This window comes from Neovison vison, chromosome 13, assembly GCF_020171115.1.
Source record: "Neovison vison isolate M4711 chromosome 13, ASM_NN_V1, whole genome shotgun sequence".
NCBI lineage: Eukaryota > Metazoa > Chordata > Mammalia > Carnivora > Mustelidae > Neogale > Neogale vison.
Window position 1 is genome coordinate 21,068,175 of NC_058103.1, and position 15,266 is coordinate 21,083,440.

General features: G+C 37.6%; 1 protein-coding gene and 1 non-coding gene across 6 annotated transcripts in view; both read left to right on the forward strand.

Annotated features, from left to right (window-relative positions):
* TSHR (thyroid stimulating hormone receptor) overlaps window positions 1–15,266 on the forward strand; it is a 163,029-nt gene that overhangs the window by 56,645 nt on the left and 91,118 nt on the right. The window lies entirely within an intron of this gene.
* LOC122894879 lies at window positions 10,410–10,511 on the forward strand. Its single transcript, XR_006381885.1, has one exon. It is a non-coding gene; the product is annotated as a U6 spliceosomal RNA (small nuclear RNA).

Here is a 15,266-nt window from a genome sequence, read left to right on the forward strand (position 1 = left end):
GTTAAATCTTTTTTACTAGTGATCGTTTGTTTTGTGAAGCCTGCTTTACAAATACAATAGCATCACTCAAGAAAGGACTTTACTGAAAAGTGTTTCTAACCATTGGTTGGAATTATCTGAGTAGGACTTCTCAGATACAGATGCTTTTGGATTTCCCATCATGTATGCTATTTCATTTGAAATGGAAAATCATGTGGTTTGTTTTTTTAAAATAGAGAGGATCATCAGGAAAAAAATGCTTATGTGGTTTTATTAACTTTTTTTTGTTTTAATCAAGTGGACTGTCAAAAGGAAATGGTTTCTGTACACATTATGCAAGGAACAAACATGCATGTTTGGTCATAATATTTTTCCATCATGACATTGGAGGTTTTTCAGGGGTACATGCCATGTTTTGCTTCCCTTTTCATATGAAATTATACCATCATAAAACTTTAGACCTCTTTGTGAAAGCCGTAGTGGGAACCAGGAAGTTCTGACCATTGCCTTGACTTGAAACAAAAAACAAAAAACAAACAAACAAACAAATGAAAACAGGAAATTTCTAGGTTTTCCTTCCATAGATTTTTGTATCCTGGTACACCTTGCCTAACCGGATCTTACAAACCTGTCCACACCCTTGCAACTAGGGACAGGGGAGACAGAAAGCTGACCTGTCAGTGACATACACAGCTTTCCACTTAGAAAAGCATAGGTTCCCTCCATCCTGCCACTCTGTTCTCGGCATCTAATCATCCAGTTTGCATCCCTCATTACAGTCAAACCTCTGGAGGAAATCCACGTATAGTTGGCAAAGTGGGCATGGGTTCTGAGTATCTTCACTAACATTTTGATGAATATGTTTATCAAAAAGACTTCTTTTTAACAAAATAATAATTTGCATTATAGTAAAAGTATCAAGTGTGTGGTATGAGAAAAAACATTAAGCTTCAATTGTGAGAAATATATATATTTTAAAGATTTTATTTATTTGTGAGACAGAGATCACGAGCAGTGGGGAGGGGCAGAAGGAGAGGGAGAAGCAGACTCCCCGCTGAACAGAGAGCCTGATGTGGGGCTCAGTTCCAGGACCCCAAGATCATGACCTGCGCTAAAGACAGACGCTTAACCTACCGAGTCACTCACGCACCCCTTGAGAAATATATATTAAGAGCAATTCTACCTACATTGTTTCTCATTTATTCATACGTTGCTACTACAGAACATCAATAGAGTAGCTTGTTTCAGATTTTAAAAGGTCTTTTTAAAATCTACAATTGCCTCATTCTCTTTCAATTCTTAGTATCTTATGTATTTGGAAAAATTTCCTAAAAAAATCCTTTGTGATTCGGAAAAAGACATAGAACATTCAGGATGAGCTTACTCTTACCTCCAGTGCTGTCCAAGAGAAATATCATGCAAGCCACATATATAAGTTGCAATTTTCTAGTTGCCACATTAAACAAAGTAAAAAGAAACAGGTGAAACTAATGTTAACAATGTATTTAATTAAATTGATGTATCCCAAAATTATAATTTTAACATGTAATCAAAATAAAATATCATTAATGAGGTACTTTAAAGCTTTCAAAATCCAGTATTTTATACTTATAGCACATCTCAGTTCAGATTAGCTGTATTTCAAGGGCTCAGAAGCAGCCACACATGGCTATGATCATTGTATTGGACAGTGCAGTTCTACTCTATGAAGAGAGCTTATGGCTACTCTATTGAATTGAAAGAATCAGTACTTCCCTCTTTCCACTATCTCTGACCCCCAATTTTCAACCCACATGCTTTTGACATTTTAATGAACAAATGACTCTTCTAGAGCCATAAAGCATGCTTATAGTTATGAATAATATTGATCTAACCCTGTTCTTCCTGTTCACGCTTTTTTAAATGGTTAATAACTTTCATTACAAATGAATTAAATGTTTTTTGTAGACAAATTAGAAAGTATAGATTACAAAAAGAAAATTTTAAGTATCTCTGTTCCCAGTCCCTGAGAACCTCTGCTAACATTTTGTTGCACATCTATTTAGAATTTTCTTGTGTAATGTATGTAAAATGGGTTTTACATGTCCTCTTTTGGACTGGTTCATTTTTACCTAATATTAAATTTTAAACACCTTCCCATGTTCTTTTCATGCAACATCTGGGTGAGTTTTTTTTAAAGATTTTATTGGAGAGAGAGAGAGAGTGAGCAAGAGAGAGCACAAGCAGAGGGAGGGGCAGAGAGAGGGAGAAGCAGACTCTTTGCTGAGCGGGGATCTCAATGGGGGGCTTGATCTCAGGATCCTGGGATCATGACCTGAACTGAAGGCTGATGCTTAACCAATGGAGTCACCCAGGCACCCCATCTTCTGAATAAATTTTAATGGCAGAATAGTATTTCACGTAGTAGATGTACCATAATTATTTATTTAACCAATCTGTTGTTTCTGGACTTTGCAATTTATCTATCTATCTATCTATCTATCTATATATCTATCTATCATCTATCTATCTTTTTTGCTGTCACAAATGGGTCTATTCTTTAGGATTGTTTCACTTATATTTGGAGTGAGGCAGCAGGAAACAGTTTTATAGATAATCCAACAAACTGGGAGTTAGTTGCAAATTGTAGCCAACTTAATAATAGTTTTTTGATTTGTCCAGATACTTTGAAATGTTCACTTTAGTATACATAAAGGAGCACATAAAACAATCAAAAAACCATACTTGTGTTTAAAGATCAAATACATTTTAAATGCTTTTTGGCAAATGAAAGAAAACCGTATAACAATTATCATCTCCTCCTTTTCTCCAAGTAGATAGTCTGAAAGAAAATAAAGGTAAACACAATCTCTCTTTTATGTTATAATTTGAGTCATCACCACGACTGTTTCAATGAAAACATAAATCCAAACTCATTTCATTTTCTGAATAGTTAGGAAAGCTAGAAATCTAAAGGGTAATTTCGTAAATGCAAGACATCAACATCAAGTGTCCTTTCTTTCTAGGGTGTTGGAAGGAGCAAAGACCGTTGGTTTAGTCCTCTGTCTTGCCCCCAAATTATTGAAAATCCAGAGACTGACTTTTTTCACAATGTCAGTTTGCTCCCTGAGAGGAGGTAGAAATAGATCGCTGCAGCAACAAAGCCACTACTCTTCAAGATCCCCGCATGGGATGAAGAGGGTCTTCAAGGAAAGAAAATCTTACATTCAGCCAAGAAAGGTCCATGTTTGCATGCCTCAAATTATAATGTCTTAGCATACATTCTCATGACAAGTACTTATTTTCATAATAACTAGATTAAAGGGAATGACCCAGCTACAGATTAGTGCCTTAACTAATGGCACTTATTCATGGCTTTAAACCCATGCAGCATCTAGGTCAGAAGTCTACATTGCCCTGCTATTCAGCAGAATCTACCAGGGGAGACCCTAGGTGTCTTTCCTTTTAGTAGAGTTCACGGAAAACCATCTCCATCCCTTAGAAATGTTCTAGTAACATCTCGGCTGAGGAGGGGAAGGGTGAAATCTTTCTTTCTCAGGATCCTTGTATAAACTGTCTCACATCTTCTTCATAATCAGCCCTTTGAGCAAAAAAGGTAAGGGGTAGAGAGCTCCATCAGTCCACAAATGTATATTTCTTAACTTTTTCCAGGACAGCTTCAGCAGGCCTAGGTTCAAATCCATGCCAATTCATTTGCTGTGTGACCTTGAGAAACTCAATTCATCTTATGAACCTCAGTTTCCTTAGCTGTGAAATGGGAATACTCTGCGTCACCGGGGTATTGTGAGGTTTGCCTAAAATAATGAATGTAAAACACTTAGCCCAGCAGCAGGCCCCTCGTGAGCTCCCAATATCTGTTCCCATGTTACTTACCTGTACGTTAACTAAGACAGAAATAGCGGACAATGTAGTACTCCATCCATACTAATCTAGGTCCCTTTTACTGTTTCTATGAATCCCTTCCTAACTTCAATATGTTTTTGCTTCTGGAAGATCATGCCTGCTCCCTCAAAGAAATACCTGGAGCTGATTTGAGGAGTTTACAGAGGACTGAAGTAGGACTCTGAAAGCCCCAGGCTGAGTCAGGACAAATGCAAAGGCATAATCTCTACTCCAGAGCTCCTCTGCAGATCCCCATGAGGTTGCAACTTGGCTTTCTCTTTCTTAGCTGCTCCTCTGCCCCTCTACAGTTTCTCCTGGGAACACTTAACTTAGCAAATCACTTGCACTTAGCAAATCCTTGCCTCAGGGCCTGCTTACGGGCAACAGGAACTAAGGTGGGGAAATCCTGTGACTGTTTTCAACAAGGAAAATCTCATCCAAGGTGTATGGATGTCTTAGCAATGTTAATAGCACCTTCTCTTCTATACTTGCAAACTCAAGTTTGCTTAATTGGATACCCGCTATAGTAATAATACTAATAAAAGTTGCAGGTAAAGAGGCACCTACGTGGCTCCGTTGGTTAAGCAGCTGCCTTTGGCTCAGGCCATGGTTCCAGGGTCCTGGGATTGAGCCCCACATTGGGCTTCCTGTTCAGCAGAGAGCCTGCTTCTCTCTCTCCCTCTGCCTGCTGCTCTGCTTACTTGTGCTCTCTGTCAAATAAATAAATAAAATCTTTTTTTAAAAAAGTCATGGGTAAGGTTGAAGTAATAATAAAACCTTATAAATCATTTCACGGGGAAGAAAATGGGTTCGGGCTATTTTTAGGTGACTCGTTTTGTCCTTCAGCTGAAATGATTTCAGAAAATGACTATTAAAAAAATCCCCCTAAGAGGGTCTCATGAAACTCTCAAGAGCTGAATGTTTGCAGCTTCATAAAACGTAGTTGATTTTTAAACTGTTTTAAGAAAGAATCTTTATCATCTTAATGTTATTTGTTAAATAAAATTATTTGCAGGACAATATTTATTAGCTTGTGCCTCCCTCTTTACCACCAAGGACGACTCTCTATAAGCCATTTTCTTATATGATTTGTGTACAAATTCAGGAAAATGGGTAGAATAAGATAGTATCTAAAAAGGAGGCAGAGGGGTGTTTGGGTAGCTCAGTCAGTTAAGCATCTGTCTCTTGGTTTCTGCTCAGGTCATGATCTCGGGGTCCTGGGATAGACCCCCACATCAGGTTCCACACTGCCCATGGAGCCTGCTTAAGACTCTCTTTCCCCGGGGTGCCTGGGTGGCTCGGTGGGTTAAAGCCTCTGCCTTCGGCTCAGATCATCATCCCAGGGTCCTGGGATAGAACCCCACATTGGGCTCTCTGCTCTCTGCTTAGCAGGGAGCCTGCTTCCTCCTCTCTCTCTCTCTCTCTCTCTCTGCCTGCCTCTCTGCCTACTTGTGATCTGTCTGTCAAATAAATAAATAAAATCTTAAAAAAAAAAAAAGATTCTCTTTCCCTCCTTTCTCTGTCCCTCCCACAGCTCTAAAATAAAAAAAATAAATAAGGCAGAAATAACTAATAAATCTAGGTCAGTTTGCATCACGCAACATTTTAAAGAAAGAATGAGGTAGAAAGAAGGGAGGAAATTTGAGTTTTGGAAGTTTGTCAGAGTGGCTTTGAAAGGAGAAGCGGAGGAAGGAAAATTTAAAGATGTGTTGTGAGGATTACAAATGGTTATCCTTTAATGGAATTCCTTTTATTGACTTAACAGTAATTTTTTTTAATGACAACACAGCATAAATCATATGATAGCTTGAGTTATTTTTTTGAAGTAATTTCAACCTTTATCTTTCACTATTTCTTAAATCAGAACAAAGTTAACTGGAAAATGAGACACCTCTGTTCTCTTTAAACCACTTCTTTATCCCTATGATGGGGGGCAGGGCAAATACTTTGTGATAAGTAGGTAACTGCTTGTGAATTACAATAATTATTAACATTATAATCATAATCATAACATTTCTATCTAACTTCAATTAGATTATTTTACCTGATTCTCATTACAACCCCCTGTGGATTAATGGGGAGAAAAAGTGTTTTTCTCCACACATGAACAAAACACTGAGGCTCGGGGATGCCTGGGTGGCTCAGTGGGTTAAAGTCTCTGCCTTCAGCTCAGGTCATGATCCCAGGGTCCTGGGATCAAGCCCCGCATCGGGCTCTCTGCTCAGTGGAGAGCCTGCTTCCTCCTCTCCCTCTCTGCCTGCCTCTCTGCCTACTTGTGATCCCTATCTGTCAAATAAATAAAATCTTAAAAACAACAACAACAACAACAAAACAACATTCAGGCTCAGAGAGTTTATAATTGACCTAAAATGACAGTGATAGCTATTAGCAGAGTTGAGACAGACCAGTCCAGTCAAAAGGCAGCTAGAGTCTCTTCTCCATTGTACTGATGGAACACAGGTTGTAGAATAAACACTGACTTTGCTACATGGAGAAGACTCTTTTTTTTTCTTTCTTTTTTTTTTTTTTTTACTTATTTGACAGAGAGAGATCACAAGTAGGCAGAGAGGCAGGCAGAGAGAGAGAAGAAGGGAAGCAGGCTCCCTGCTGAGCAGAGAGCCCGATGTGGGGCTCGATCCCTGGACCCTGGGATCATGACCTGAGCCAAAGGCAGAAGCTTAACCCACTGAGCCACCCAGGTGTCCCTGGAGAAGACTCATTCTTAGATGGCCTCCTCAAAGTTACTAAACCTATTACTATCCAAGTTTTCAAGCTATAGGACAACCAGAATAGAAATAACAGGGAGAAAGAGAATAGTGGACTCAAAGCTTAACTTATATCATTCTATAGGTGCTCATTATATCAATTCTACCAACTTTATCTCAGCTTGGGGAGGTTTACTATTTTCAGATGTAGCTACTCTGCTGTTCTTAGCAATATGTGATAGATATAAAAATTCCAACAATATCTAACATATAGTAGGTGTCTTCGTTATCTATAGTAGTAATACAATTTGGAGGTTTAAAACAACTATTTTATGGCAAAATGGATGAAAGGAAATGGGAGGTACAAGCTTGCACTTATGGAATGATTAAGTCATGGGCATAAAATACACAGCACATATACATACAATATATTTTTTATGTATACATACATATACATAAAATATATAGCCAAGGGTATTATAATAGTATTATATGGTGACAGACAACAGCCACATTTGTGGTGAGCATAGCATAAGTATCGAGTTGTTGAATCACTGAGTTGCAACTAATGTAATGTGTGTCAACTATATTTCACTTTTAAAAAACCATTTTATTATATCTAACAATATTGTATGTCAGAAATTGGGATAAGATACAGGTGAATAATTCTTAGGGCATCATCAGTGTTCACTCAGTGGTATTCAGATGACTGATGGGTGTTGCTGGAGAATCAAAGTGGCTCTGTGCACGAATGTGCTGCCCTGGTGCGGATGGCTAAGTGCTGGGCTCAGGTAAGACTTTGACTCCAGCTGTTACACGTGGCTTCTCTACATGACAATTTCAGAACAGTCCACTGCTGTTTTGAAAATTCAGAGCTCTAAAGGAGAATATTTCACGACACCCTGGCAGAAGCACTAAGAATTTTCACCTAGCCTTAAAATCCAACAGTGTTACTTCTACTACATTCTTTGGTCAAGCACCCAAGGCCAGCCCAAATTCAAAGAGAGGGAAATTTGTGGCCACCTTTTACTACTACAGTGGACCTCAGTAAATCTTTTTTCCTTGCAGTAGCAGTTTCTACATTATCTTATCTCTCTGTGCAACAGGAATGAAAATTTAAAAAGGGAAGAAAATATGATCCATAATAAAGAGTAAAATCAGTTAATAGCAGCAGGCACAGAATGACAGAGATGATAGAAATAATAGGCAATGATTTTAAAACATTTGTTAAAAGTCTCCAAATAAATCAAGAAAATATGACCATAACAAAGAGAGAAATGGAAGATATAATGAAGACCCAAGTGAGACTTTTATGCCTAAAAATATAACATATAAAAAGAAAAATTAACTGAATGAGCTTTAAAACATTAAACACTAAAAGGAAAAAAATCAAGAACTCAAAAACTTAGCAATAGGAATTATCCAAAATGGAGCACAGAAAGAAAAAAAATATATATATAAAGAAGTGAAGAATGTATCAATCACCTGTATGAAAACATTGAGTCATTTAACACACACATAATTGGAATTCCAAAAGAAGAAGAGAGAGAAAAGGAACAGAAAAAAAAAAAAGATATTTGAAGCAGTAATGACCAAAAGTTTTCCAAATTTCATAAAAACTCTAAACTTACAATTCCAAGAAGCTCTAATGAACCCCAAGAAGAATAAACATGAAGAAAACTACAAGGCATCTTATAAACAAATTGCTGAAAATCAGCTATAGAGAGTACTTTAAAAAGGGAAACTACACAGTTTGTCATGCCACAGAATGACATATTTAACTACTGAAAGGAAAAAACTGTCAACCTATAATTTTATGCCCCATGAACATATCTTTCTATACTGAAGGCACAACAAAGACTTTTCCAGATAAACAAAAGTTGAATGAAGTCATTGCCAGCAGACCTGCACTAAAAGTTACCACACCAAATTAAAGGAAGCTCTTTAGGAAGGAAGATAACAATACCAAATGGAAATCTGGATTTATTTAAATGAATGAAGAACAGTAGAAACGGTGGGTAGGAAGAAGGTAGGTTTTAAATCAATGTGGAACAGTTGAAATACAAATACAAAAAAGAGAATTAACTCATACAAAAATGTTGACCCCTGAAATGCAAATTAGAAATGGAAAGAACTTGTATATTGGTCATTTTTCAAATAAAATTATTTTTCTTCTCCATATCAAGAACAACAAAAACAAACATATAACACACACACACACACACACATACATGCCCCTTCTTACATATATTAAACCTTAGTATTCTACATTCCTGAATAAAATATACAGATGATGAATATAAACATAGTGTCTCTTGAATGTCTAGCTCATTGTCCTTATCTGAAACTGGGAACTGATTCGAAAGTTTCCTAAGCCAATATATTTTCTCCCTGGATAAAATTCACAGACAATACTTTGAAATTTTAATGAGAGATGGTGAACTTACGAACTTCCAATTGGCACGTAAGAGCCAGGAGAAAAAAATGTCACTCTCTGCCAAAGTCTGCATTTGCCATTTGTAAAACAAAACAGGAAAACAAAAACAGAAAAAAAAAAAAAAACCCTACTTTTAGAACACTGGACAGATGACAAGTGTTCACCAAGCTGCTTTTATCTAGAAGTACATACTGAATGCCAGCTATGTTCACAGCACCATTGTACATAAGACCTCAAACATTATAAGTTCTGACATTCATTATTTTGTAATATATAATTCACTTTCCTATCCACCTCACCTTAATATCACCCTTTTTTGGTTGAGGTTCCAAAAGCCCAATCCAACACCCTGTTTCCTTCACTGACACTTCCAGTCCTTCAGATTCTGTTATCAGATGCAGCCTTAAGTCACAGCTTAAATCAATTCCTTGAAGAGGACTTGTCTACACTCGCATAGATCTGTACTCTTCCTTCATAGCTCTAACACAATAAAAATAGTGTAGTTATTTAAGTGGGTTTTGAAAAATGTCTTGCTCCTCCACTGGCCTCAGCTTTATGGAGGCAGGGCCTTCATCTGACTTGCTTACCATAGCATTCCCTGCACCAGGCATGGTGCCGAGAACATGTTAGGCATCCAACATATAAATAGTACTAATACATGCTGATTCCCCAAGTGTGTCTGGGTCACAGCTTCATAGCAAAGGAAAGAATCTCTCTATAGTTATGTAGCTTCAAAATACCATCAACATATGTTTTATAATGAAAAACTTAAAGGAAGCAAGACTGCCGTTACTTAATTTTATGAACTTGTCACTCAACCTTTCTTCAGATTATTCATTCATAAAATAACAAGATTTGGACAAACACATAGGGTTGGGATTTTTTTGTTTGTTTGTTTTTAAGACTTTATTTATTTATTTATTTGACAGAGAGCGCACATAAGCATAGAGAGTGGAAGAGGGAGAAGCAGGCTTCCCACTGAACAGGGAGCCTGATGTGGGACTCAATTCCAGGACCTTGATATCATGACCTGAGCCAAAGTTAATCACTAAACTAACAGAGCCACAAAGGTGCCCCAAATACATAGGTTTTTTTTTTTTTTTCAGAAGAAAATAAAATTTATTGCATAAGAATATTTCAACCTCACAAAAATCACCAAAGCACAGTGAGAAAATTCATGACAAACTTGAAAAAATTTACAACTGAGATCAAACAAAAGGCTAGATTTTAAACAGTGTTCTTCAAGGCATAAAGGGTTCCACAAGGTCTGAAGAAAAGTATTAAAGGAAATCATTTCCATTTTTTCTTTTAAAAGGAACACAACACAAATTAAACAACAGTCCAAAGACAGGTCTATAATAAAATATTGCCACTAATATTGAGGGTGCACTATAATGCTCACTAGAGTGCTGCCTTCGGCAGTACATATACTAAAATTGGAACGATACAGAGAAGATTAGCATGGCCCCTGTGCAAGGATGACACAATATAATACTCACTAGAAAATTAGAAAAAAAATGAAATAAATAGAATAAGTTTCTTAAGTGGCACATAATGGGTCATATTAGAGATATATAAAATCTCAGAGAAAACAGAATGACCCTCTGCAATGCAGCTGAAGACAACATCCATCAGGCAGAGGACCGGTCAGCTAAAGGCAAGAAGAAGTGGAGTCAGAGATGAGAATTGTGAAAATTTTCATCTAGTCAATATCCAGGACAAAAAAAAAAGTTAAATCAGTGGATGCTTAAACCAGTGGATGGCAAACCCCACAGGCAAGGTCATTCATTGTAAGATATGGTGATATTAAAACATTAAAAAGCCATTTTATCTCCTTGTTTTGATTGATTTCATGCCCTTTACACAATCTTCTGATTCTGTCTTGATTCCCCACAGTAGACTGCCCACAAGATAAAATAGACATCATGAATATTCTGGTACATATGACAGTTGTACTTCTCATTATCAATTAATAATTGGCCAACTGATTTGTATATTTTTTGTTTCTTTAACAAAAACACTTACCTAGTGTTCACTATGGGCCAACATTGTTCTCTAAGTACTTCCAATAATAATTTAGTAAATATTCATAGCAAGCCTCTGTGGTAGATATTATTATCCACATTTTACACTTTGCAGAACTGCAGTAGAGTATACTAAAGAATCTGAGGTCTTTTTCTTCTCTGATTGAAATCCTGCTATCATACCACTGTGTGGCTTTCACCAAGTTATTTAACATTTCTGTATCTCAGATTATCATGTGTAAAATGGGTTAATAATATTACCTAAATCATAGAGCTGTTATGAAGGAGTAATATAATGTACTTTTATAGTGCTTGCCATAGTGAGTGCTGTGTAGATGTTTGTTATTTCAGTTTAGAAGCTTGTTTTATTAGCCTGGGATCTCCAAAGAAAGAGAATCAAGAGGAGGTGTATACATATATAATGAGACTGGAGACAGACAGACACAGACAAACTGATTTTACTATAAGTAACTGGCTCATCGATAATAGAAGCTGAGAAATCTAAGATACACAGTCAGAAAGGTGGAAACACAGGAGAGATGATATGGTTCCAGTCTCAGTCTAAAGGCATGAGAATGAGGAGACCCACTGTGTAAGTAAGTTCCAGTCTGAGTCCAAAGGAGAACAGTGTCCCAACTTGAAGGTAGGCAGAGAGAAATAATTCTTTCTTATGCAGCCTTTGATTCTATTCAGGTCTTCAACAAATTTGATGAGGTCCATCTACATTATGGAGGGCAGTCTACTTTTCTCAGTCGATGATTCAAATAAAAATCTCATCCAAAAACACCCTCACAGACACCCTTAGAATAATGCTTAATCCAGCTCAGGATATCTGTGCATTGATCTTATATCCTGACACTTTACTGAATTCCTGTATAAGTTCTAGCAGTTTTGGAGTGGAGTCTTTTGGGTTTTCCACATAGAGTATCATATCATCTGCGAAGAGTGATAATTTGACTTCTTCTTTGCCGATTTGGATGCCTTTAATTTCCTTTTGTTGTCTGATTGCTGAGGCTAGGACTTCTAGTACTATGTTGAATAGCAGTGGTGATAATAGACATCCCTGCCGTGTTCCTGACCTTACTGGAAAAGCTTTCAGTTTTTCTCCATTGAGAATGATATTTGCAGTGGGTTTTTCATAGATGGCTTTGATGATATTGAGGTATGTGCCCTCTATCCCTACACTTTGAAGGGTTTTGATCAGGAAGGCATGCTGTACTTTGTCAAATGCTTTTTCAGCATCTATTGAGAGTATCATATGGTTCTTGTTCTTTCTTTTATTGATGTGTTGTATCACATTGACTGATTTGCGGATGTTGAACCAACCTTGCAGCCCTGGGATAAATCCCACTTGGTCGTGGTGAATAATCCTTTTAATGTATTGTTGAATCCTATTGGCTAGTATTTTGGTGAGAATTTTTGCATCTGTGTTCATCAAGGATATTGGTCTATAGCTCTCTTTTTTGATGGGATCCTTGTCTGGTTTTGGGATCAAGGTGATGCTGGCCTCATAAAATGAGTTTGGGAGTTTTCCTTCCATTTCTATTTTTTGGAACAGTTTCAGGAGAATAGGAATTAGTTCTTCTTTAAATGTTTGGTAGAATTCCCCCGGGAAGCCATCTGGCCCTGGGCTTTTGTTTGTTTGGAGATTTTTAATGACTGTTTCAATCTCCTTACTGGTTATGGGTCTGTTCAGGCTTTCTATTTCTTCCTGGTTCAATTTTGGTAGTTTATATGTTTCTAGGAATGCATCCATTTCTTCCAGATTGTCAAATTTGTTGGCATAGAGTTGCTCATAGTATGTTCTTATAATAGTTTGTATTTCTTTGGTGTTAGTTGTGATCTCTCCTCTTTCATTCATGATTTTATTTATTTGGGTCCTTTCTCTTTTCTTTTTGATAAGTCTGGCCAAGGGTTTATCAATTTTATTAATTCTTTCAAAGAACCAGCTCCTAGTTTGGTTGATTTGTTCTAGGATATAAGATCAATGCACAGAAATCAGTTGCATTTCTCTACACCAACAACAAGACAGAAGAAAGAGAAATTAAGGAGTCAATCCCATTTACAATTGCACCCCAAACCATAAGATACCTAGGAATAAACCTAACCAAAGAGGCTAAGAATCTATACTCAGAAAACTATAAAGTACTCATGAAAGAAATTGAGGAAGACACAAAGAAATGGAAAAATGTTCCATGCTCCTGGATTGGAAGAATAAATATTGTGAAAATGTCTATGCTACCTAAAGCAATCTACACATTTAATGCAATTCCTATCAAAGTACCATCCATCTTTTTCAAAGAAATGGAACAAATAATTTTAAAATTTATATGGAACCAGAAAAGACCTCGAATAGCCAAAGGGATATTGAAAAACAAAGCCAAAGTTGGTGGCATCACAATTCCGGACTTCAAGCTTTATTACAAAGCTGTCATCATCAAGACAGCATGGTACTGGCACAAAAACAGACACATAGACCAATGGAACAGAATAGAGAGCCCAGAAATAGACCCTTAACTCTATGGTCAACTAATCTTCGACAAAGCAGGAAAGAATGTCCAATGGAAAAAAGACAGCCTCTTCAATAAATGGTGTTGGGAAAATTGGACAGCCACGTGCAGAAAAATGAAATTGGACCATTTCCTTACACCACACACAAAAATAGATTCAAAATGGATTAAGGACCTCAATGTGAGAAAGGAATCCATCAAAATCCTTGAGGAGAACACAGGCAGCAACCTCTTCGACCTCAGCCACAGCAACATCTTCCTAGGAACATCGCCAAAGACAAGGGAAGCAAGGGCAAAAATGAACTTTTGGGATTTCATCAAAATCAAAAGCTTTTGCACAGCAAAGGAAACAGTTAACAAAACCAAAAGACAACTGACAGAATGGGAGAAGATATTTGCAAACGACATATCAGATAAAGGACTAGTGTCCAAAATCTATAAAGAACTTAACAAACTCAACACCCAAAGAACAAATAATCCAATCAAGAAATGGGCAGAGGACATGAACAGACGTTTCTGCAAAGAAGACATCCAGATGGCCAACAGACACATGAAAAAGTCCTCCATATCACTCGGCATCAGGGAAATACAAATCAAAACCACAATGAGATATCACCTCACACCAGTCAGAATGGCTAAAATCAACAAGTCAGGAAATGACAGATGCTGGCGAGGATGCGGAGAAAGGGGAACCCTCCTACACTGTTGGTGGGAATGCAAGCTGGTGCAACCCCTCTGGAAAACAGCATGGAGGTTCCTCAAAATGTTGAAAATAGAACTGCCCTATGACCCAGCAATTGCACTACTGGGAATTTACCCTAAAGATACAAACGTAGTGATCCAAAGGGGCACGTGCACCCGAATGTTTATAGCAGCAATGTCCACAATAGCCAAACTATGGAAAGAACCTAGATGTCCATCAACAGATGAATGGATCAAGAAGATGTGGTATATATACACAATGGAATACTATGCAGCCATCAAGGGAAACGAAATCTTGCCATTTGCGACAACATGGATGGAACTAGAGCGTATCATGCTTAGCGAAATAAGTCAAGCGGAGAAAGACAACTATTATATGATCTCCCTGATATGAGGGAGTGGTGATGCAACATGGGGGCTTAAGTGGGTAGGAGAAGAATCCATGAAACAAGATGGGATAGGGAGGGAGACAAACCATAAGTGACTCTTAATCTCACGAAACAAACTGTGGGTTGCTGGGGGGAGGGGGGTTGGGAGAAGGGGGGTAGGGTTATGGACATTGGGGAGGGTATGTGCTTTTGGGTAAATTGGAAGGGGAGATGAACCATGAGAGACTATGGACTCTGAAAAACAATCTGAGGGGTTTGAAGTGGCGGGGGGGTGGGAGGTTGGGGGTACCAGGTGGTGGGTATTATAGAGGGCACAGCTTGCATGGAGCACTGGGTGTGGTGAAAAAATAATGAACACTGTTTTTCTGAAAATAAATAAATTGGAAAAAAAAATCCAGCTCAGGATAAGAGGTATGTAATCTACAATGGTAGAAATATTAGATTGTCAGCAGACCTATCCACAGAGATCTGGAGGGTCAGAAAGGATTGGCATGATATATTCAGAGCACTAAATGAGAAAAATAGGCAGCGTACTATATCCAGCTAGACTGTCATTGAAAATAGAAGGAGAAATAAAAACCTTCCAGGACAAACACAAACTAGAAGTATTTGCAAACATGAAACCAGACCTACAAGAA